Source organism: Acomys minous (genome assembly GCF_964271855.1).
Source record: "Acomys minous genome assembly, chromosome: 3".
Taxonomy (NCBI): Eukaryota; Metazoa; Chordata; class Mammalia; order Rodentia; family Muridae; genus Acomys; species Acomys minous.
The window spans coordinates 116,745,792-116,771,259 of NC_140485.1; the positions used below are offsets into that span (position 1 = coordinate 116,745,792).

The window sequence follows — 25,468 nt, forward strand, 5'->3', positions numbered from 1 at the left end:
GGCCACTGCTTGGTTTGTCTTGGGGGGGGGGAATTATTTCAATTTTTTCTGGCCTTGTCTATCTTTTATATAGGCTTAATTGTTCTTGGGAAATTAATCAAACCAACACACGTGAACCATTAAGTGACCACTACAAGGACTGACAGTAAATTCGAAGTCGCAGGACAGATGTTGCTGAAATAGATGGTGGGTTTTAGGAAAGGAGTCTCTCTGTGGGGGTGAAATTTGGGGATTCTCTTTGCTTTGAGGCAGGAGTGTGACGTTTAGATTTGTCTGTGTAGAACGAAATCCTACATAGGTACGTAAGGCACAAACAGAAGGCATGGGCTAGAAATGTCATTTCAGCAATGTGCCCTGAGCAGCTCTGACTGGCCCTTGGAAGTCAATTCATTCCTGTCTGACCTTTGGGCGCCTGGGAGGGGTGCCTATAGCTGCACCCAGCGCTGGAAAGGGCCCAGGCACTTCCCAGGGCTGCCTATCTGCACACTGGTAACTCTTTCATCGCTTACATCTCCACCGAAAAAGCTATTCCCACAGCCCAGAGAAAGCTCCCGGCGCTGGTGTTGGTTGGTGTTTAACTGTTAGAAGAAGGCAAGAGTCTCTTTTGCCTCCTACCTTGGGGTAAGTGACAAGAAGTCCGACTGAGGGGACAGGGTAGCAGGAAAGCCATAGCTAAGTCAGGGGACTGCAGCCTAGTAGCAGGTGGGGACTGGGGAGCGCAGCGGCGGGCTGGTCCCTTCAGCCTAGAGGCCTCGGCTGCTTGCGCCAAGCGGGGTGGGGGCGGGGTGGGGCGGCGCAGAGGGCGCGGAGATTACCGCGGCGCCACCAGAGACGCGCAAGGCCCGAGAGCCCCGGAGGTCCCCCCACGCGAGACAGAAGAAAAAACAAACCGATGACACCAGGCAGTTTCCCGAGGTCGAATAAAAAGAAAGAGCTTCTACACTCGCCACGGTCCCTTGCTCTTCCGGAGGCCTGCCCGGAGGCCCCCAGCGGCCACCCTAGCCCAAAGACGCAGGCAGCGACGTCCCCTCTGCCACTAGGCTCCAGCTCCGCGCGCAACTGAGAGGCTGTCTGAGGCGCGGCGCACGCACCAGGCGGCTCCCGGCTTGGGCGCAAAACTTCCATCGAGTCGGTGCCCTAGAGCTGGGAAGGAGCTGGGGGGACCTGCGGAGAGACGCCGGGCGACGCGGGGCGCGCGCTTTCTCTTTTCTTCTACTTTCCCTGCCGCTCGGCAGCCAGGACTTTTGGCTCCGCTCCTTTCGTCCTCCCCCCCTCCTCTCAGCCGGCTCCCCCACCCCGCCCTGTTTCTTCCCCACTTGTGTAAGCTATTTGTTAGGGGGTGGCCGAAAGGGATGTCCTGTTTTCACCAGAGACACAGCGCGAAGGGAAAACTTAGACACTGGAAGGAGCGAGACTAAATACCCAGATCGGACCTGCGGATCAGGGACTGGGACAGACAATTGAACTTCTGGAGCCCAAGGCGGTCCAGGCCGCCAGAGGTTAGTGTCTTCCTCTCTTCATCCAACCGGGTTCCTGAAGTCCGAAGCGGTTCCAGATTTGGACGACCCTCAAACTGTCCCCTAGAAAGTGCTACCGACTTTGTAGTGCCTTGTGGGGAGCTCTAGGGATGAAAGGCGCGCGCCGGGAGAGTGTGCGAGCCCAGGAGTTCTCCCAGGGTGACCCGAGACTGGTGTCCCAAGGCTAGGGCCGCTAGGACCTCAGTGGAGCGCTCCTCCAAGGAAGACCCTCAGCGACCCTAAGGTCCTCAGTCAACCCTCTTGTCTCCTGCTGGGCGGCTGAGCAGAGGGAGCGGGACCCGGAGGAGTCTGGCCGTATCAGGGGTGAGGATCCTACCTGCCTGCATCCCGCCCCTGTGTCTCCCGGGAGCCTGCACCAGACTTTTCCCACTTCCACCGGGTGACATTTAGTTCTTTGTAATGACCGGTTACACGGAGTAAGGGTGCTACCCCCAGAGTCCCCCTAGAGGGCTGTGGGCGCCTGGATGTGAGAGGAGGCCGGTGCGCGTGCACTCAGGGGCTGAGCTCTGGTCCCCAGGTACGGGTCTAAATAGCGGCCACACTTTAATAGTTCTATGTGGCGTGGACGAATGTCTCCAGCAGTGTGCCAGGGTCTGTGAAATTAGAGGCGCCTTGTCAGAGGAGTCGCGTTCATTGGCTCCAGGGGAGGATGCGGTGGAGCGATTCTAACTTCTCCAAACCAGAGGCACCGGCTGGGGAGAGCAGGTTTCTCTCAGATCTCTCTCCCCGGTCTGGAGAGGCCTTGGGACGCCAAATGCTTGTAGCCTAGTGAACAGGGAGCCAGAGAGCATGAGCCTGTTTCATTTTGCACGACAAAACCTTTAATTTTATTTTTCTGTTGGCATTTTTCTTTTCTTTCTTTCTTTCTTTCTTTCTTTCTTTTTTTTCCTCTTTGTATTCGAGATTCAGAGTGACTATGAGAAGAACTGGGGAGTTTTTGGCTGAGTCCAGTGGCTGAGCGGTGGCAAACCAAGAGGGTGACGTTTGGGCTTTTTTGTTGTTGTTATTGTTGTTTGTTTTTTTGTTTTTCTTTTTTCTTTTTTTGTAACCTTCTCCTTGTTTGAGATGTTAGCGCCTTGTTTCGCTGGCACCCATCTTTCAAGTTCCAGGGAGGCTGAGGGGCGTTGCGATTTGAGTGGCCACCTCCTCCACTGGATAGCACAGGATGATTCCGGAAGCCTCCTGAGCCAGAGGGCCCCCAGGAAGGTGCGCATCCGCGCAGGGGACAACCTAGGTGGCGGTTAGCTCCAGGAGTGTGTGTGTGTGTTTTGGTTTCCGTGCAGCTCCACGTGGGGCACCTCCGTGTGCGTGTGTGTTGTGTACTTGATCTGTGAGGAGGTAACTGGAGTCTCGTGTTCAAACCCAGTGGGCCCTTGGCCATTAATTTGCTTTCCTGGCTGTCATTACAGACACTTCCAAAATCTGATACCTAAAGAGATCCAACAGGTTGGGTTTCACATTAAGAGCCCATACTTAACAGTTTTCTTTCTCCCTTACCCCCTTTGGCTCCGCACTCTGGGACCAACGTAATTGTTGGAGCGAAATACATCTTCTCGAATATGGCATTTTGTTGCTCTTCTCTTAGCGACCGCCTTTTTGCACCTTCGGGCGTTTGTCAGTTTCAGCGTGAGCTCCTGGGGGACATAGGTGGGAGTCTTTAGGAGCCTTTAGCAACCACGGGCTCCCATCAACAACTTCTGAAGTTTCATTTACCCCTGGGTGACTGACAGCATTGAAAGTGGACCGTGACTTTTTTGTTTGTTGAGTTCTTCTCTTTTAATTTAATTTATGTTTTTTAAAAACGACTTCTCCAAGACAAGACTTGTATTTGATACAATTCCCCGGCAAAGTTTGATATTTAAGAAGAAACAGTGCCTACTTTTTTTTGGTATTTTTTTTTAATAACATGGGGGGTTTTTTGTTTGTTTATTTTTTGTTTGGTTTGTATTGTTTTGCTTTTTGTTTTTTGTTTTTGTTTTGTTTTGTTTTGTTTTTGTCAAGTTTATAGCTGAGAAACAAAAAGAGGCCGAGGGGAGAGAATTTTAAAACAAAAATAATTTGAAGCACTTTACTATGAATTTAAAGAGATTTACATTCAAAGACATTTACATTTAAACAATTATCTCAAGAAATAGAAAAGCTACAGCAACACCAGGCAGACTGTTTTGCAGTAATACCCAACACAGATAGAAGTTCCCCACTTTTACAAACAGTAGAAATAGTTTGCTCCACCTGATTAAAGGCTGTAGGTAATTCAAAGGCAAACATTTTTTGGTGATGTCTGCACATGAATGTTAAAAAACAAACAAACAAACAACAAACAAGCAAACCTTTTACAGTAACAGCTTTGGCCATAACATAGTTGAACCGGCTTGAAACTTCAGAGTCTAAGTAAGGACTGAGGACTAGTCTTTATCCTAACCACTAAATGAGAACCCGATAAAAGCTGGTTTTCGAAAGAAACGCCTGTTCGCCTTTGTGAAGTAGGTGAAAATAAATACCCTTTCATGTTTTAAGACCACCTCATCAAAGGGAATTTCACAGTTATAAAGGAAAAAGTGTATTTAATTTTTCCCCTTTTATTAGTGTTTATTTCATTGAACATCACAAATTTTAACTTTTCATAACTCCCAGTATGGGTGTTTGTAAGTAGCATAGTGTTAGCTAACACAGTCAAAAGAAAAAAGCTTCAAAACCCTATAACTTGTGTAAAAATAAGTTGATTTGAGAACAGTTTTATTCTCATTAAGGAATACAGACATGGACGCTTAGGCATTTTCTAGAAGCTGAATGAAAAAAGTCTTTGTGGAAAAGTTTCTTTTTGAAGACAGATTTTCAGATGGGTGGTTTGCAAGTTTAGTATTTCTTAAATCTCTCTGGGTTAAAAAAAAAAAGCATATTCTCCATCACTAAATTGTCTTTTATTTATATTGTGATTTATGGTGTAAATAAATTTCACATGGCAATGTGAGGTACAGTGTCCAGTTTCATGTTTTCAGTCACTGATGCAAGTTCTGCATGGCTGAGGCCATGTCTAAAAATATATTTATGTGGCTTGGTACTTCATTTGTTAAATGTGATGAACCCAGAGTTAAATTGTGTAGAGATTTTGAAAGGGTAAGATGATAGAAAATTCATGGCTGTTGATAGGAAAGTTAGAGTTTTGGAAAAATATAGTCTAAACTTTTAGATAATAAAATTAAGCCTTTCTCCCTTCTCCCCCCCTCCCCCACTTATTTGCAGTGGGAGTCCACAGGTTTTATGTGGAATTACAGAAGAAAGTTAACGCCTTTTGAGATCCGGTGAAGTGCTATGTAATTTAAGAATGCAAGCATTTATTATGCTTTTACATTATCTTTTGTGTGTAAACTTTAGAATACTCAACGTTCAGTAAAAACAGCCCCCCAACCCCACCCCACCCCCTTACAGGGAGTTTATTCACCATAGTTCTGTACTGCAGCTGCTGATCATATTTCACGGAGCTGTTAAAGCACTTAAAACCTAAAATTAGGTACTGTCTGGTTGTAAATATTTCAGATCACTCATTTGAGAAACAAACAGAAAAGCCCCGTTATCAAAATATGGGGTCCTATCACAGGAGAGCCCCCGGGCAAACCTTTACCAAACCCCTAGTTATTTTCTTGGTGGGAATACAACCCTGACAGTTTCTTTTTCCGAATGGGTATTAACCTCCCATATTCTCAACTCTTGCACAGTGCGTGCGCCTCAGTAGAGTATCTTAAACTAATTGTGTTGAGAAGTACAGTTGGGGATTTTGTTACAATGGTTACTGGGTGCAGGAAATCAACACCACTCGAAATGGGAGGCAGTGGTGGGTACCTGCTCCTCTCATGGAATTTTCCTGGTGAGCTTAGCCATGACAACGTGTTCTTTCAGGCATTTGCCCTCCAGATGGGTTAGGTGCAGAGGTGTCTTTAGCTGCTCCTGTGTTCCATGCCGCAGCATTTCACGGCTTGGCGTGTTTGAGTGCGAGGGACCTGAATATTCATTAAATTGTGCACCGGAGCCAAGCTTGGCGACAGTTAGCCTGAACTTGAGTGGAAGAAAATAAACAAGAGCCACATATTCAAAAGTATCACAGGCCACTCTGCTGGCTTTAAGGGGCCTGAAGACTTTGTAAACATTACCACCGTCACTTAATATTGCTCTGGCACGGACATTAGCGTATGCCCTGGTGATGCATCCCTTTCCTCTGAACTTCCTGTGGATTGTTCTTACTCTGTCCATGTGTTTGCTGCGGAGGGGTGCAAGGAAGTAAAAATGAACATGCCCCTGTCCCTACTCTCACTTCTCTTTTCCTGAAAAACAGATGAAACTGAATAATTAAAAACAAAACAAAACACAAAACAGAAGCCATTTTGACCCATCCAGCTCACATTTATAAAGAGCTCGAAGGCAGTTTTCAAAGAGTCGCCTCTAAGTCTCAAGTAACCTTTTCTGTCATTGGAAGGTGCTAATTGATCTTAACACTGACCTAATAGTACAGTTTGATATTTGAAACCTTTCAGTACTGGTTTGGCCTTTTTTCTCACTCTTCAATTTTAGTACATGATCGATTAAAAAAGACACCCTATAAAGATATCAGAAAAACTTTTCAGTATGAAACATTTACATAAAATATGTTCGCGATTTAAAATGTTTGAGCCATTTTACTTTAACAAGCTTTTGGACAGACAGTGGAAGAAAGAACCATGTTGTCCTATTAGTAAATTTGGGTCATTATCTGAGAAGCAGTTTTATTGGGTTATAAGACAATGTCTGTCATCACATTCGAGTATTTTCAAACCAAAGTCTCATTACAACCGTACAAAGTAGATACCATGAGGATTTATATCTAAGATTGCATTTTCTTAAGTACATTTATGCCTTTAAGGTGTGCTTTTAAATAAAAGCAGTCTTCTCAGAATGGTTGCCTGATAACTCTCAGCTCAAGTCAACACCCTATGGGCTCAAGTGACCTTCCTGCTGGCCTATCAAGCAGCAATATGGGATCTAGTTCATGCAAAGTAAGTGGGTCTCGCTGCTCTTAACCTTCCGGCTGCGATGTGAACCAATGATGACGATGCTCTTATTAGTCCCGTCTTATCTGTGAAAAAGGCTGAGATCCAGCTTTACAGCAGCAGAGTGGTGGCAAGATCTTAACATCTCTGTCCAACCCTTCTCCTTCGGCATCAGGCTAGGCAGTTGCTCCCACCAGTTCTGTGTGGGAATCTTGCCAGAAGGGGTATGATGACATTCGTTATTCGTTACCTAAGAGGAGCTAGATCTTAGGAAATTAAGGTTAACTGTTTATTGCACCTGTGATGTCATAGAGCACCTGTGACGTCATAGATAATGTTGTTCAAGACAGTCCATAATAATGTACTAAAGTGAAACAAATTTAAATGCCCATGCATTATCTTTTTATTTATGTGTGTGTGTGTGTGTGTGTGTGTGTGTGTGTGTGTGTGTGTGTGTGAAGACAACTCATGGGAGTTGGGTCTTGGTGGTAACTGTCTTTACTCACTGAGCAATCTCACCAGCCCCTTAAGTGCCCATGTAAGGAAACAGCACGTGGTTGGCCCAAATGGGGTATGGTGGTAGTAAGCACCGACCCTGTGAAACCTTGGGGGACATTTTGCAGTCATCAAGACTTCATGGCCATAATTCCTTTTTTTGCTTTTCAAGCTTTAGGCCTTCAGTTTTGATGTTACCAGTTTTTGTTGTCGTTGTTGTTGATGTTGTCCATTTGTTTGTTTTTGTTTTGTTTTTCTGCTTTGCTCTTTTTTCAAGCTTGCAAGCTGATTAAGAATCAGTCTTCACCTTTATATTAAGTCAATTCACTAGGAACAAAGTGCCTAAGAGTATGCAATGGGTTCCTAGAGGAAGGCTTAAGTGGCAAAAGACCCAGGCATATTTCAGAAACACTTTCAATTTATATGGCTATTATACTTTACATGTGTAAATTTTCTCTCCAGGTGAACATTTTTCCCTATTAGTACCTTTTTTAAAACTTTAATTTTTTTTTTTGTAGGAAGTCAGTGGCTCTCCCTGTTATGTGTTTATCTGTTTAGCAAGAGGCCTCATTTATTCAAATGAGAGATGTCAGGGCTCTGTGTGACTCAGGAATGCTTAGCCTCAGACTTACTGACCACACTTATCTTTTAATGTTAGGGCCTCTGCAATTCTCTACAAGAAACTTCAGGTATATGAAAATAACTGAGACAATGACAAGTCTTTTAATGACACTTGAGAGTACCTGTTCTCGCATCTATACAGTGTGTCATCATTACAGATTGGTGGTGTGAGCCTCTAGTTACAGCCCCTGGAGAGGCTGAGGCAGGAGGATCACAGGAACTAAGGTTTGACCTCATGAATTGGGGCTTTGGCCTGGGGGCATGTTAAGAGACCCCGTGTCAACAAATAAGCAAGCACAGAGGCTCTCACGTGCCACACGGATGTAGATCCACCATAGTGTTCAGCGAAGGCTCTGTTCCCTGAACTACAGCTAAGCTGTTGTATTTGCTCCTCACCGACTGCACTTCATTTCAACTCTGAGAACATAAAAGTGAGTGCAAACATCGAATGTTCTCCACATGTGCTTTCTTGCCTTGCTGAGGCAGAACACGAACCTAGGTACCTCTGTGTGGGCTCTCCTGGCACATTTCTTCTTTAAAGGCTTTCTGAAGAAATGCCATCCCTGGGCTAAATTGATTTTTCATGTAAATTATTGCTACTGTCTCTGTTATTCTTTCCCCCAGGTTCTTTATAAAACTAGAGGGGCATTTCTCCCAAAAGACTCCAATTAAATCATAGAAGTTTACATTCATATGCTATTAAGTTTAAGTCTGTTCACGAAAGGGGCAGCATCAGGGTTGAAATTCCATCTTTAATCAACTAGGTGTAGCTCACACTGAGGAGGCCTAATCTGCACAAGGTCAGATATACAATTCGCAGACCTCTGCATACTCCCAAAGGAGTGATCTTTTCATTACATTTCACCCCTGGCTTTGAAATCCCTAATGTTCTAAGATTTGAAAAGACCCCAGTGTTGTGATTAAGAGGTTGGCTATTTCTAATGCAATGTTCCCAGCACGCTGAGAAGCAGTAATGACTTGGAAAGCCTACAGGCCTCTTCTTTAGCTAATCCTCTCCCCCAAGCTTTTGGATCCAAATGCAAATGTCTATTCATATGTGGGTATTACTTAGGAAATTTTAGACAAATTTAATCACAATGTGGGTAAGTCACATTTCAAATTTCCTTCTACAAGTCTGCCTGTAAGCTCAGACTGGGCTTCGGGTAGGCAACTAAGAATGTACTGGGGACATATCTCAAAAGAGGAGCTGAGTTAGACCATCTCCGGAATCCAAATGAGAAAATGCAGTGTGGTGTGGGGTGGTGGCACGCGTCTGTGATGTCAGTGTGATCTCACCTGTCTCAGGCAGGTAGATCCACAGATGACAGGTGACTCCCTGGAGGCTTGCTAGCCAACCAGCCTAGACTATTTGGCAAGCTCCAGGCCAATGGGAGAGACCATGACTTAAAAGAATGCATGGTGGATAGTACCTAAGGAATGACTGTCCTTTGGCTTTCATACATGTGCATCAACAAATGAACTTGTACCTGCATGCACTGGAACATGTCGTACACACAAACTAAAACTGCAGTAAACTTGAGAGGTTTTTTTTTTTTTACATGAACGTTAGGGGTTAAGATAATGGTAATGTTTTGTTTTGATTGAATCAAAAGAACTTTAATTTAGCTGTATTTTATATCATTAGTTGCTGCCTTTAATTATTAAAGGCTTTCTTAACAGAAGTTTTGTTCCTAGGAAATGCTTATTCAGTGCTTTTAATTATTAGTACTACTGAAGACGTGAAAAATTACCATGAGACAAAGAGGCCCAACTGCCTATACTCCACATTGTTTTGAAGACATCGAGCTTTGGGTGTCTTGCATACTTGTTTTCACATCTTTCTCTGGAGACAGTTAGACACTGTAAGCAACTCAACAGGTTCAAACCTTGGTCATTCATGTCAGTACCTGATGGACACTCGTTCTCTATGGACATGGCCACAGTATTGTCATAATAAGATGCCATTGTAATTATGACATCTTAACACTTCTCTCGGAAGACAGTTCTGTACCATGCATCATCATATTCCTCAAATATTCACATTGGCTTACAACTATATTCAAGTCTTGTCTATAGTTGCATTTCTGTACAAAACTTTGTTGCCTCCAAGGCAGGCTCTAGAATTCCCTACGGGATCTTCAGTGTCCTTCATACTTACAATTCTGACCAGATCACCATGTTCCTCTTATCAAGAAGCACTCACAAGACACTTCTTCTCCAGCCACAGGGGGAGCTGCGTTTCTCAAATGCATTTTGGTCATTCCCTCTTTATCTCTTTGGGCATGTGGTCCAACTTCACAGTATCTTTTCTTTGCCTTCACAACTTCCTTTTCCATTTCTTTCTCAAGATTTGAAATGCAAAGTACTAACTACCTCCTTCAGAGCCCAGGTTGGATAGGTCTTTTTCATTCCCCCCCAAAGCACACACTTTCTACCTTTAGCACAGCACTTAGCACGTTGACTGGAAGAACACTGCTGTGTAAATCCTACTCCAGACGATAGCTGGCTGGAAGGTTTAGCTGTTCACTTCTCTATCACCAGCTATGGTGCACCGTTTGACAAAAAAGTCCGTGCTCACTAAACTTTCCTTTGAGTGAATGACTAAAGACACTGTGTATGAGAGCAATGGGACTGAAAGTTGACATCCATCACTGCCATGAGGCTGGTTGCAGTGGAAAAGAAGCATTGCATGGTTGGAAAACTTCAGAGAGACCTCAGGGATTTAAGATATTAACCCAGTAAAATTGGAGCCATGAATCCATATCAAGACCCAGACTCTCTCTCTCTCTCTCCCCATGATATATATTACATGTGTACATAAGTGTGCACATATCTATGCATGTGAATCAATGTGCACACACATGCATGTGTGAGCATGTGTATGTGCCTGTGTGTGTGTGTTGGGGGGGTTGTGCACATTTTCTTTTTACCAAAGTATCGTTAACTCTATGCTTTCATGGGTAAGAGAAAGATTCTGAAAACCTCTGGAGGTGTGGGCATTTTGTAGAAATGTGAGGGATCCAATTCCTAATCAGAATGGGGCCACAGCAGTGGCGGTTTGGGTCCAAACACTAGCTCTTACAAACAGGCATCAGAAAAGCTAGTTCACACTTCATGTGATTTAGGTTGGTTCCTTGTGTGTCATAGAGCATACTGCAGGAGGGTGTTTGTTTGTTTGTTAATAAGAATTCTGTCAGTCCACCTATGTAGCCCATTAAGAACGATGTCTTATGTGAGTAGACTGATTTTGGTTCTACTGTTTGGTAGAATACCCTCAAGTGATACAGGTAATTAGAGTTCAAGGGTTTTTCTTTTGAAACCTCACATTGTGACCCATAATTCGCCTCTAATTATAAAACTTGAGCCTTCCAGGGTCACTTTGGTAAATCCGTGGCTGTATGCAGAGGCCTAGCTCTCTAGGCAGGCATCAGACCTTCTCAAAATGCAGCTTGACTAGCTATATTGTGTTATATTTCTTTTATAAAACATTTAAATTACAATTATCTTGTTATGCTTGGACTTGCATTAATGTAGTTCTTCAACTGAGCTAAGCAATTATAAATACACCATACAATGATACTGTTATTTTATGGCTAACACTTGTGCCCCCACTTGCTTTCTGAAGCCCAGAGGTTTGTTTGATTATAAGTGAAGATGAAAATTTTCAAACATTCATAGACATGATGAACTCCATGTAAAATAAAATAAAATAAAAAAACCTTTAGCTATTGCTATGATTCTTACCTCACCTCCGACAGCTAGAAATTATCAACACCCCTACTTTTAGAATTTACCACTTGGTCATTGAGTTGAGATATGACAGACAGCAAGATGAAACGGAAGCAAAAATGGGGAGTTAAATGGCTGACTCTCAAGGTGCAGTACCTGACCCATACAAATGTGGTACCATGGATTCATTTCCCGACGTTTAAATCTTAGTTTCTCAATCTCTGATTACAGGGCCTGGGACAGGGGCACTTGTTCAGGGGGTGTTCTTTTGACCATGGTAGAATGTTCAGTAATGCTCTGCTTTTACATAGTAGATTCCAGGAGACTCTGCCTCCTGCATGACCGCAGTCTCCAGACACTATCTAGTATGCTCCAGTAGAAAGGAATTGCTCTCAGTTGAGAGCACACAGCCCATGCAGCTCTTCGTATCTCTTGATATTGTGACAGATGCCCAAAATTCTATCGAAGAGGATTGTTCTACTCTCAGTCAAGTGTGGAGAGTCCTAATTCCTTCCTCCTGAGTTTAAACACAAATGCAAACAATTCTCATTGGTCTGTGTTGATAGATGCATTTCACACACAGAGGATTTACAGATAAGCTCAGGCAGGTTGAGAATCACAGTGGTGTTTCCTTTTTCTGTGTTTGTGTGGGAAGAAAGGCAGACTTCCTGGGACAATAGTCAGTAAGTAAACATTTATCTGAGCTACCTCTGCTATTTCTTCTTCTCATAGTCACTATTATTCTTCATAGGAGTCTTTTTTCAATTTTCAGTAGTGACAATTATCTAATTACCTATATCATTCTATGAGTAAAAATATTCAGTAAGAAAATTTTACTTTCTTTATTGTAGAGTATCCTAAAGAAAAAAAATTTTTTTTTACTGATAGTACTGTCTAAAATTTAAATACTTGGTGCATTGAACCATTCATTTATTTGTAATGAGAAATTTTCAAATGGGGGCAAGTGTGACTCAACGGTAGAGTCTTGGCCTCTGAAGAATGCTGATGTCACAGGTATATTTACCACTACAGTGAGCAGAAAGAAGTTTTTGAACAAATTTCCTCTTAGCTTTCAGTTGGTACAACGAGTTTGGAAATTTGAATTTAGTAACAATTATACAACTCCGAGGAAAGTAATAACTAACATTATTACATGAAAAAAAAAACCCTGTCTATTGATGTGGAACCAAATCTCGGCTTTTACTGTGCAATTCTGCTGGGCTTCTGTTTAACGTACAGTTTATATGAGACTGGTGTGAGTTGACTGGAAGCTGGGGTATAGTCCGGGAGTTGCTGCCCATGAGCTGTTTAGGTGCAGGAGAAAGATGTTCTAGAAATCACTTCAAATGCAGAAAACAACCTGTGATGTCAAACACAACACGAGGGAGGATGACAGGATCTCCATCTCTGAGCTGAGTGTCTAACTGTGAAACTTTACGGTTGTAAATTCAGGATCACACGCATACTCCTATGAACTCTGAGAGGTAGATGATTACTCTTTTTACCTTATAAATTAGTGGCTGAAAGGGTTCCTGAAGTCCCACAGGACGTGTTGTCTTAAGGGGATTTACTCTCACTGTGTGGGGTCTAAGAGCCATGCCACAAGGACAGAACCAGGCCAACCTAGAGATTGCAAGTGACTCACTAACTGATACTCATGAACAAGCTCATGGAGAAACTCAAGACAAAGAGAGAAGGGGGTAGGAGGAAAGGAGAGGAGGAGAGGGAGAGAGGGAAAGGGGGAGACAGAGAAAGAGCGTGGGATATGTCCTATGGCTTATAATGTAATTTTGGATATAGCTTTAGGGGAGAAAATCATGCAAACTGAGTTCACTTTATGTGGCCAAAACATCTTCCTAAGGGAAGCAGGAGCCTGCAGCATACCTGCGAGCAGGGAGGTGTAGTAGGTGCTGAAAACCCCCAATGCTGATGGGAAGTGGGGGGGGGGATGGGGGATGAGGGATGGGGGATGGGGGGATGGGAGGGTGCAGGGTAGGGGGGTGGGGGGGTGGGGGATGGGACCCATGGGGGTCCTTTTTGGAAGTGTTGGATTGGGAGTGATTTAAGTGAGGGGCTGAAAAGATAAGACTTTCAGTCTGTCAGTCTGCGAGGAGCCTTGTGCAAGGACAGGAAGCACGAAGAAGACACAGCAAACCTCCTGCCCATCCAGGCACTTCGTGCCAGACATTGAACAGGAAACCTGGTAGCCGCTTAGGTACTGGAGAGCAGCCAAAAAACCCAGAGATTGTGTTCTTCCAAATGAGCACTTCCCTGCCTCATAAGTCAGAGAATACCCCGGAGTATTTGAGCCCAGTATCTACTTTCTCAGGCTGGTTCTTCACTCTCTAGTCCTGAAGGTGGTGGGACTTACTTATTCATATATATATATATATATATATATATATATATATATATATATATATATATATATATATATACATATATTTTTGGCATATAATACAAGCAGTCACTTCCGTTTCTCTCCCTGGGCCTTCCTCCCCTATCCCTTACTCCGCTGCCCTCCACTACCCAAACTCCCTTAGCCCACCTATCTGACCAAAAAGAAAAATATGTCATCTGTCAAGGCTTAGCTCAAATATCCCCTCCTAGGGGAAGCCTTCCTTGATGCTTGGGAGGACTGAATTCTTTTTCTGTGTAATACCATAATACTCTGTTTGGGTTATTAATACAACTGCACATTGTGTTGGACTTAACTGAATTCGAATTTGTCTGCTGGAGAAATTCTGAGTCCTCTGATGAGAGACCACATCTTTACCCCTCTGTAGCCCCAACAGTGGAGATACTGACGGCATTTGAAGAGCTGGGCTAGTGTATACAGGCCTTCTAAGAACATATGCGAAGATAGATAGCCACAATTTATGGTTTAGAACATTAATTCTCTATTGCTTCTATTCATGGAGACTATTGGGTACTATTTTAAATTATTTAAAGGTTTTTTTTTTTTAAACCAAAATAGCGCTGTTTTTCTAGTGGGAGGAAAGAAGTTCCTAGCATGAAAGATTTTTATTTGAGGAACCGCAGTGCCCATACTCCTGGTTCCCTCTAGAATCGAACACTGACCTCGCCAGTTGCTTCCTGACAAAACAAAACACACATTATGTTATTTTAAAGGGCAAAAATGCCCAACCTGCAGAACTAAGGGTTTTGTCGGGGAGAAAGCATGCAATTCGGTCAGTGTTTCTGACCTGGAGCCCAGACCTCCCCAATGTGTGAGAAGCCCACGAAGCCCATGGTGAGAGGGATGAGGTCTTTGTTCAGTTGCAGTAGAGGAAGGACCTGGTTCTGTTCAAGTTTCTAGTGGTTTGGGTTTTTAGGGCATTTTCCACATAGAGATGAGTACGATTCTTCAAAACCACAAAGTTGCTTATGTAGGAGGGAAAAAAAGCCCTTCCCACGTCCAAAAATAACATTAAATTAAGACTATTGTTTCCAATAGCCTCAAAAAAAAATTGTGGTTTGATCTCCCTGTCTGAATCATCTCGGATGAAGGTCTGCATCACAGTGACGTGTGGTTGCTCGCTGTCAGAACAGGAGCAGAAGAATGGGTGGAGCCTAACCCTTCCATTTTTCTTAAGATACTTGAGTAAGTGACAGTAAATAAATCTGTAAACAAATGGAGCTAGAATAAATAAATATAGAACCAATGTCTTAGACACCATGTATAATGCTTTGCTTGTGTCTGACACAGAGTCATAGACTGGAGTTAAAACAACTGTGTGTATGTCCAGACTCTGACCCAGAGTTGTACTAGGAACAAGCAGTGACATTAGCAATAGCTGCCCCTGGAACTGAGAGATGGGACAACTGAGGTCACACAGGGCAGACAGTTGGTACCGTACCAGGGTCTTTTTCTTGAAACAATTCATTTGAATAAACTAATGAATGTATTTAATATTCCAGAGCCGGGGGGCGAGGGGAAGGGGGGGAAACCAATGCACAATCCATGCTACCAAAGCAAGTTTCTTTACTGTAGTCAGTATATTAGTTATAGTTGATTTAACATTGAAACAAGACCAAGAAGGGTTACCTGTGAAAAGTAACTGGGAGGGGACAAGGGATAGGGTCCTATGGTCTTGTCTTAGTCTGTGTCCTAGTGCTGTGAAAAGACATGGTCATTATGGCAACTATTATAAATGAAGGCATCTGGGGCTTGCTTACAGCCTCCGAGAGTTAGTTCATTATCACGTGGGAGCACGGCAACACTCAAAGGCAGACATGGTGCTGGAGAAGGAACTAGAGCTCTGTATCTACATCCCCAGGCAGCAGGAAGAGAGAAAGCCACTGGGCCTGGCTTGAGCTCTAAAAAAAACCAGAGCCCATCTCTAATGACATCTGTTCACTGATACGACCACACCTCCTAATCCTTTCAAATAGTTCCATTCCCTGGTGGTCAAGGATTCAAGTCTATGTACCTGCAGGGGGCCATTCTCACTCAAACCACCATCTCTATAGGGCTCACGTTCTTGTTCTTGGTTTGCTAGCTGGTGACATAGGCTTGTCTATTAAATAAAAACTCAGCAGCTGTCGACTTTATGTATTTTGTGTGTGTGTGTGCGTGTGTGTGTGTGTGTGTGTGTGTGTGTGTGTGTGTGTGGACACACAGGGAGAAATCAGCTCAACCTTCTGCATCATTCCACTGTGGCTAACCACCTTGGTTTTTGAGGCAGGGTCTCTCACTGAGACACATTGTGAACTTGTCACTGTCTCCTCAGAGCTGAGGTTGTAGGTGTCTGCCACCATCATGGTCATGTTTGTCTTTTTATGTTGATGCCACGATCAGAGATTCTGAGACTTAGGTAGCAAGCACTTTACTTATGAAGTTAGGACATTGACATTTGATTTGTGCATTTTGTTGTGTATGATATATATATATACACACACATATACACACATACACATGTATATGTATACACACACATATATATGTATACACATACACACACACACACACACACACACACACACACACACACTTTTATGTACTGGGATTAAATCCAGGCCTTGTACATGCTTCATGGGCACACTCAGTGTGCTGAATTCCAGCCTGTACCTCTGTGTGCACTTAGCAAATTAACCTATGGTTAAATAGATAAGCGTGGATCAGTAGGTGAAGGTGGATGTACATTTTGCATAGAGATTGACAAGAGGCTGTGTCGGAAGGCTATCGTGCCTGCCTTGCATTCCCTGGGAAGAACCTGGAGTCTTCCTCAGAAGACGCAACTGTTGCAAATATTTATATATTGCTTAACAAGTATGTTTACAGAAGTGGATTCTTTGAAATGAACATGCTCATTGGAAAAAGATTAGGACGAATAAGCTTATTAACCATTCACACAAAAATATGCATAGTAGGTATAATTGCTAACATAAAAATGTTTATATTTGGCTGCATAAATACCCATTGCTTATATTTACATTTCTTAAACTAATTGGTAAGAAATAAACATAGCAGTGTATGTCATACCACAGTTTATATTGAACACTGCATTTATCAGAATATTTAGAGTTGTCTCTGAGTGATATGAGTGGTGAGAATTTATGAGGAATTATATATTATTGTTCTATTTATAGCCTATTTAGACACAGTCGAAAGCACCATATGTATAATTTTTTGCTTTATCTTATAAATATGTAGATATGACAGAAAAGTGACATTTCCTCATTCTGAGTGTGTTAATAATATTAGTATATATGAAACTATCAACCACATTGTATTGGTTAATTTGTGAATCTGAAAAGGCAATCTTTTCCTATTAAAGTTAAACTAATGCATCCAAATATGAAAAACTGCTGCTTACTCTTGGCTATCAGAATACAATCAATATACAAAGTTAAAAGTGATACATGTTAATGTGTTCCTTGTGGTCACATGCTTATGTTAGCTTCTTTATAATCAGACAATTTATTTTCCACAGCTCTGATTAAGATTATAGTTGGCTTTCAGTGGTTATCTAGTGCCTTTAAAGATCCATCCAGCTCAGAGTAGCTAACGTATTCCTCCAGCGTTGGAAAAATATGGCTATCAATTTTTGTGTTTTTTCTTTCCTGCAGAATTTCCTGTTATTCTAAGGGATTCACTAGGACTTATGCACATAAAACTGAAAGTTATAGTCCTGTAGGGAGACGGCTCTGAGCCCCCGAGAAGACATGCTCTTGCTAGCTTAAGTACCGTGTGTATGTAGAATGGCTAACATTTTCCTCCCAAGAAATTTCATGTATGCAGTTAAAACACTCTTAAATTGATTAAGGATTTGTTATATATTTCCAGCAGCACTCAAGAGTACTTTTATGGTTATAAGAGTGGAGTGCATTAGAATGCCAGAAACCAGCGAATACGCTGGAGGCCCTCAAAACCGTGCCCAACATTCCTGCCTCTACCATATAAACATGTGGGGTAGCCTGGAAAAACAAAACAATTCTCTTTGCTCCAAGGTAGGAGCAGCCTATGAAGATAGGATTTTCACTGTCTTGAATATTAATTTGATACTTTCTCTGTCAGAAGTGATTTTTATTATTACTTAGTGAATGGGACGGAAGGGCTATAAATATGACTGCTATTTGTTTCTCGAGTAAAGTATTATTTTACATTGATCCAAGCCGTTACCTTTATAACAACTATTGCAGTATTTGGCCTATTAATCAGAGAAGCTAAAGAGCATTTTATAAATGTTGAATCAAAACTCTCTCCACAGCGAGAGAATTAAATTTCAAGCAATATACTCCTTTTTATGGGGTGAGAAAATGAAGTAAGAAGAAATTACAAGATTTTCCTAAGGCTGTACATTGAGTCATGGCAAATAGAAATGCATGCTTCTGTTTGCCTCATTCAATCTGAAACTCCTTAAAATGATCCATTTCCTGGCCTTCTCTTGAGTAGTTCCCCCCTATTTAGTAATTCATCCATCTATTCGTCCATCTACCCACCCATCCATCCATTCACACATACATTTAAAAAGAATCAGTGTTTTTGTAAGATTTCGGTTCCAAACTCCAGCATAAAACCTAAAATATTTGTATCTTCTGTATTGTTTCTTGAAAAGAATTGTTCAAGTATGGGACTTATTAATGGCCGTCATCGGCAGCCCTAAGCCTTTCTCTGTCACAGATACAGACTGGCCAAGTGCCTGAGCTACAATTTAACAGCAGTGGTCCAGGGTAGGTGTGCAGGGAAGTGCCGACCTGGAGATACCAGGACTCATGCAGAGCGTGGAAGGGCTAGTGTCCCCACCACTAAGACCAGGTGCCTTTCGAGGGTTGATCTAACAAACAGGGAGATAATTATTGCAGTTCTCACTCTAAGTTATCCTCACTTACTTTGATAGAATACCAAAATGCCATTGGTTGTGATAATATTGAATATGTACACCATTTCCTTGTTTTTGTTGATTCCCTAGCTGCCCTTCTCTGTTCCCTCTCCCCTTTCCTTCTTTCTGGTCTCCCTCTTTCCAAGTTATGTCCCTTATACACTCTTCTTCCCCGTCTCTGTCTCTCTGTCTCTTTCTCTATGGTTTTACATAAAACGGAAAAAATGTGACTTTTGGTTTTTCTCATTTTTGCTTCTCACACTAAAAAATAAAATTCACGAAAAATTCACTTACTGTCATCTTTTTTTACTACCATTTTAACCTATATTTTCCAGGCTTTCTTTGTCTTTCCCCTTTCATTCATACAAGTTGGAAGCTCTTGTTAGAGCAAGATTTCTATTTCTGTGGCTCTTTACCTCTCCACTTCTCTATTTCCCTATGGAAACTGCCATCAAGGAACTTTAATAACATCCCAGGAAGACAGGATGTAGCAACTGGTGACACAGACGCCTCTAACCCATGCTCCAAGGTACTACAGATGTGAGCATCATTTTTCTACAGACAGGGAGGCAGGGGCAGCATCTGCTGCTTGCTTTCTTGTTCTTTTAGTGGCTCCTGTTTAAGGACCCTTACAGCTCTTTCTTTGGAAAATTCCTCTTCCAGGAGTTTGTTGGATCAAGGGCCATCTGTAACCCTGGAAATTCAATCCACAGATTGTTTAAAATCAGCCTTAGCTTACTCTAGTGTGAGGCAAACCAAACCTTACTGTAGTTTAAGCATGAATATCATTTTTTGTCTTTAAGTTTCCTAAGGAACAATTTAGTCTTATGTGAACTAATTAACCTGGTTACCAACTAACTAACTAACTAACTAACTAGCTAGCCAACTAACCAACCACCTAACAAGCCAAAGAAGCATTCTTACTGCTTTGAAAATTTATTGTTATTTCAACCAATTAGTTTGCTTTCGTGTACTTGTTTAAGTATAAATGTGATGCTTGGGCATACATTCCTGTTGACCTATATCCGTACAATATCAGTTTATAATTGAGTGACCTAAAAATAATGATGTACTATGGCCTAGTTCATACCTACCTTTTATTTAATGCATTTCCTAGGCAATTGTGTTTTCGTGGTTGACTGGATTTGCCGTGATTCCTGTTGGGAACCAAATATTTTAAGAATTTCATTAAAGATGTGGTCTGGTTAAGTAGGGGTATGTAAGGAAAGCATGATTTAGGGGCGGCGTGGGTGAGAGTAGGCTTTTAATATCTCTCAGCCTGCCAAGCCTGTGAAGGCAAGATTTGGCTTTGTGATTGGTGGCTCTGGTGGACAGAGCAGAGAGTGGAAGCTCTGACAAGTGTGTTTTACACTAAAACATAAAGGATCCACTGAAACCCAGGATGGAGAGGAGGAGGTGGCTTTGCTCCCTGAAGCTACAACATTTTCTGTATTATATATATATATAGATCTATATGTTTGTCCTGTAAACAAGTACTTTTACTCCCCAAACAAAAAGCGAGGATTGAACTGTCCCAATCACTACAATACTATCTTTTCTCTGTCGGGATTAACTATTTCTGTGGGGATATACCATGGCCAAAGCAATTTGAAGGAAGTCAGGTCAGGAACTTAAGCAGTGCAGAAATCTACAGGCAGGGGCTGACGGCAGAGGCCATGGAGGCCAGGCTTACTGATGCACTTCCCATGGGTTGCTCAGCCTCATTTCTTATTGAATCAGGACCACCAGCCCAGCGATGGCTCCTCCCACAATGGGCAGGGCCGTCACATCAATCACGAGCTAATGATGGTCCTAATATGCTTTATTGAGTTCACTCTACAGTTTGAAATCTGGGTGATGACTACTTTCCTGCTGCATATGTTTGTGTCTGGGGTGAGTTTTAGTTGATTTCTTTTAGAATCCTTTCTGTCCTGTGGGCCAGTTTTGCTCTTGTTTCTACACAGTCGTAAGGTCTTAGCCCTCTTGGTCAGTCTCGGTTTCATTTCTCCAGCATGGAGTTTTTCATGTCATGAAGCACAACTTTAGAATTAACATTCACGTAAGGCTGAGGAGCTTCCGATGATCCCTCTCACGTGTTCTCTTTTTTCCCCTCCTCAAAGGCTGCCTTACAGGATCAACTCCCATGCTGAGCCTGAGGGAGTCTGAGTTTTTCTAGCCTTCTTTCAGTCAAAGTAGCAAGGTTTTCACACACTTGTTTCAAAGCATCTCTCTTGCCTAAGCTGGCCTGATTATCTCTATGAAAAGATAATGACTTGACAAAGTGTAAACATAAACACGTTATGTCCTTCCTCAGTTTGACCTCACTATCGCGACATGCGCACCCCTTAGTAGTCATACCTGACTTTCACTTACATTCCAGAGCTTTCTGTGTCCTATTGATTTCCTTCTCATGTCTTCTCCTTATCCAGTCTCCTCTCAGCTGAGGCGTCATTCTGGGTTCCCTTGGCAAGCTCATCTGCAATACCACAAATCAAAATGTAACAGTAGTTAATCATTTTCTCTCTTTCACATTCATTCTATTATTGACCATTTCACCATTTCGTCCTTAAAGAAATCCACTTACAGTTTGAATTTATGTAGAATGACAAAGTTAAAATGATGGGGAGGCCTGATGGCACTACCAAGAAGAGACTTGATACTCTATGAGCATATACAGGGGGAGGAGGTCCCCCTGGGTCATAGTCATAGGGGAAGGGAGTAAGGGGAAAATGGGAGGGAGGGAGGAATGGGAGGATACAAGGGATGGTTTAACAATTGAGATTTAATATGAATAAATTAATAAAATATATTTAAAAAATGCAGGCAATGAACCTAGACCCCCTGTTCAGATCTAGCCAATGGAAAGCACATTCTCCAAGGTTGTAAGGAGAGCAGGGACTGACTCTGACACGAACTCTGGTGCCTCCAATTTGATCACTTCCCCTTGGTGGGGAGGCCCAGTGGGCACACAGAGGAAGGGGAAGCAGGCTATCTAGATGAGACCGGTAATCATATGGTGGGGGAGGGTTATTCTTAATAATGGGAAGAAAATGTAAATTCTTAGCCTCGCTACATAGTTGGTGCTTTACAGAACAACTTGAACAGTAAAGAGAATTGAACTGAAGACTATGAGGACGGCCAAGGAAACCCTAGGAAGATCGGTGATAGGGTCCAGTGACAAAAACGTCCAGCTGCTCATGGTGCCAGGATCTCTCCAGCCCCACTCTTATTCTGCTTTGTAAGTGGACTCCTTCTGTCCCTCCCTTCAGATCAGTATTTTTCACACAACTCTAGAAAGCTCCCAAGGTCCACATTTTGCCATGGAAAGAGGACTAGCTTGATATTCTCAAAGGTTCGTGTCCTTAGCAAGATGTGTCGTCAGATACAACTCATTTGGTGCAACAGGATAAGCCCTGGGGAAAAGCCTCGACTTATTAATGTGAATATCGGTCTATGTAAGGCACATACAGTATGGATATATAATATACTCCCATGTGAGCAGCTCTTAATTCCTGGTTTATTTTCTTCATTTGAGCCACAGTCTCTCCGGCCTCAGATTTGCAATTTCTCGCTTCAGCTTCCTTAATGCTGAGACTTCAGGTATGTATCGCCATGCCTGGCTATGAAATTCAAATACTTTCCCCCAAAATATGTTTCTGGACTTTTGCATGCAGCTTGAAAATCTAAGTGAAAAACCACAGATGAGCCGTTCTTGACGTCATAATGTAATTGAGGGGTGTTTTCCTTTGACCCGGGCAACTGTATAAGTACAAAAGATTCGTCAGAATGCCACTTACATCACAGGGCCTGGGTCAGACATGATGCCTCATCCATGCATGTAACTGCATCCCAGTGTCTCAGCCAAGCTGCAGCAGAAGTGTGGGTATCTTGTGGCCTAAATCTCCTCCTAAGGCTGAGTTAGGAGTGGAACACGGCTAAGGAAATCAAGGCTCCTTCTTTCCCCTCTGTTTTCCTAGAGTGAGGGGCACACATCGCCTCGTCTGTGTTTGCATTGTCCAAGATGTTCTGCCTGTATAGCTCTGACTTTGGTTTCTGGACGTGGTCCCTAGGGAGAAAGCGCACAAGACCCGTGGGCATCCTTCGAGGGGCCTTTTGGCAGAGCGGTCATTTGAGATCAATTCCGACACAGATGCAAATGGGACCAATGAAGGAGTAATGATTTGTCTGCAGGGTAGAGTCAAGTTCTAAAGAGGTTTCAGAGAGTAAAAAGGAGACAGCCATTGTAGAACTGTCACTCTGGCTGTGTGTGACCTGTGATGATCAGAAAACAGGAGCGGGGACAAGCTGCTTCTCTTGTCGAGGCATGTGTCTATCGTGTGTCATCTCTTCCCATGGTTGAGGGGAGAGAAGGCAGTAGAGGGATGGAGCAAACCCTGGGATGGATGCTGAGGTCTCGGTGATTCCTTGAATGTAAAAAGGACTATGCAGGGGAGTCAGGGGCACAGCCTCTCGGTGCCTGGCTTCCTTGCTGGTGAAATGCAGTCCCACCTGTGTGCACACTCTGGTGGTGCACGGTTCCCGGTGTGTGGTTCTCGTTTTTGGTGCCCGGGTCCTGGTGTGTAGTTCCTGTTCTCGCCCCATCCCTTGCAGAGATGTTCATCTTCCTTCTAGCTGGGCCATCTGGTCCTGACTGGAGAGCAGCAGATGAGGGAAATTGCCCTCATTCATTAGGGCCGAAAGCCCCCTGATCTCTACCGTCTGGACCACCCTGCGTTGTCTTAAATGCGTCTTAGAATTCCTAATATCACACACACATATAAGCATATATCAGACTATGTGTTTGAATTAGAATGATCACTGATTTTTTTACTCTAATTTTTTTACTTTTTTTATTAATTTATTCTTGTTACATCTCAATGGTTATCCTATCCCTTGTATCCTCCCATTCTTCCCTCCCTCCCATTTTCCCCTTATTCCCCTCCCCTATGACTGTTCCTGAGGGGGATTACCTCCCCCTGTATATGTTCATAGGGTATCAAGTCTCTTCTTAGTAACCTGCTGTCCTTCCTCTGAGTGCCACCAGGTCTCCCCCTCATTCCATTGACCAGGGAAAATGGTCAAATATGAGGCACCAGAGTATGTGAGAAAGTCGTATCCCACTCTCCACTCAAGTGTGGAGACTGTTCTGACCATTGGCTAGATCTGGGTAGGGGTTTAAAGTTTACCGCCTGTATTGTCCTTGGCTGGTGCCTTAGTTTGGGTGGGACCCCTGGGCCCAAATCTGCCTATCATAATGTTCTACTTGTAGGTTTCTAGAACCCTCTGGATCCTTCTACTTTGCTATTCTCCCATGCTTCTCTAATCCAGAGTCTCAATGGGATGTCCTCCCCTCTGTCCCAGTTTCCTGGTAAGTGAAGGCTTTCATGGGACAAAATTTGCTCAACCATGTTCATAGCAGCCTTATTCATAATAGCCAGATCATGGAAACAGCCTAAGTGTCCCTCAGTAGAAGAATAGATAAAGAAACTGTGGTACATATACACTATGGAATACTACTCAGCTATTAAAAACAAGGAATTCCCGAAATCTGTGGACAAATGGATTGAGCTAGAAATGATCATAATGAGTGAGTTAAACCAGAAGCAGAAAGACTCAAATGGTATATACTCACTTATATCTGCATACTCTAATTTTTAAGACGGAAGAATATATAGGTCACTTCTACATAAGAGCTTAGGAAGATGATTTGATGAGTTCTCTGTAACTACAGGAGAAATAACCCCACACAGAGCTGGCTGCTGCCATTCTGTCTAAAATTCACCTTTCTGGAGGACTGGCCTGCCTTAGAACAGATACCCAGATTCTTCCCTCATTAAGTAGCACAGGGTTACTGTAAGCCCTCGATTTTATGTCTTTATTATATGTTTATTCTTTTTTTTTACTTGATCCGAGGAGTGTTCTCATCTTTTTCCTCATATATTTGTGAAAACTAAATGTTAAAGGATTTAGTGTAACAGCCATTGCTAAATTATGATGTAAAACAATCCTGTGCCTGCAATTAGCCAGGGGAGTTCAGCATGGTTCAATAATACAAAGTCACTGGGCTCGTAACATTTTAGGGCCCCAAGTGAGTTTGGTAAAGAACAAAAATTATGTTAGCATTAAAACTCAAGCAAAGTAACGATTAATCTCAATTTCAAGGAAATCTAAAGCAAGGCACTTTGCTGTGACATGGAACACTGACACAAGTAACTCCCCAGTGGAACACTAAGTAGATTCTAAACTGGTGGTTAACCAAATTAAATAAATAAATAAATAAATAAATAAATTAATTAATTAATTAAATAAAATATAAAATAAACCAGGAAGTTTTTGTTTAGTTCTCCAGTGAACCCGTATCTGTTCTGAAGTCTTAGCTTTAATTTTGCTCAAGATAGTCACATGGCCTGCACTAGTGGTTCTCTGGAAGATAGCTGTTTCTTGGCCAGTCATACCGCTCTCAGTTTACTCTACAGGTGGCCTCTCTGGCTATGTAGCCTTTATGCATTCTGATCACATATGTAAAGTAAGTTTGTATGGTAATTGGACATGTGTTATGGTGAAGTTTTGTGTTTAAAAGATATGCCTACATGCCTACATCCCAAACCAGAAGTCTGCGAGTGTTACGTTCTTTAGAGTTCAGATGTTTGTAGATCTAGCCAAGTGAAGATGTACTCTTAATGTGTTCAGAAGGTTCCTGATCCTATGACTGGTGTACTTGTACAGGACAATTTGGATA

The 25,468-nt window shown here is 42.6% G+C and overlaps 1 protein-coding gene across 7 annotated transcripts in view; it reads left to right on the forward strand.

The window, feature by feature from the left end:
• The first annotated feature begins 603 nt into the window (after positions 1-603).
• Positions 604-25,468, forward strand: part of EYA4 (EYA transcriptional coactivator and phosphatase 4) — a 224,079-nt gene continuing 199,214 nt past the window's right edge. Inside the window, exon 1 of one of the 7 annotated variants that reach the window (XM_084775148.1) lies at positions 604-621. The gene's annotated coding sequence lies outside the window, so the exon portion shown is untranslated. Of the gene's footprint in view, positions 622-889; positions 1,500-25,468 lie in introns of those variants that run through there. The other 6 variants (XM_084775155.1, XM_084775150.1, XM_084775147.1 and 3 more) reach the window with 6 other exon arrangements.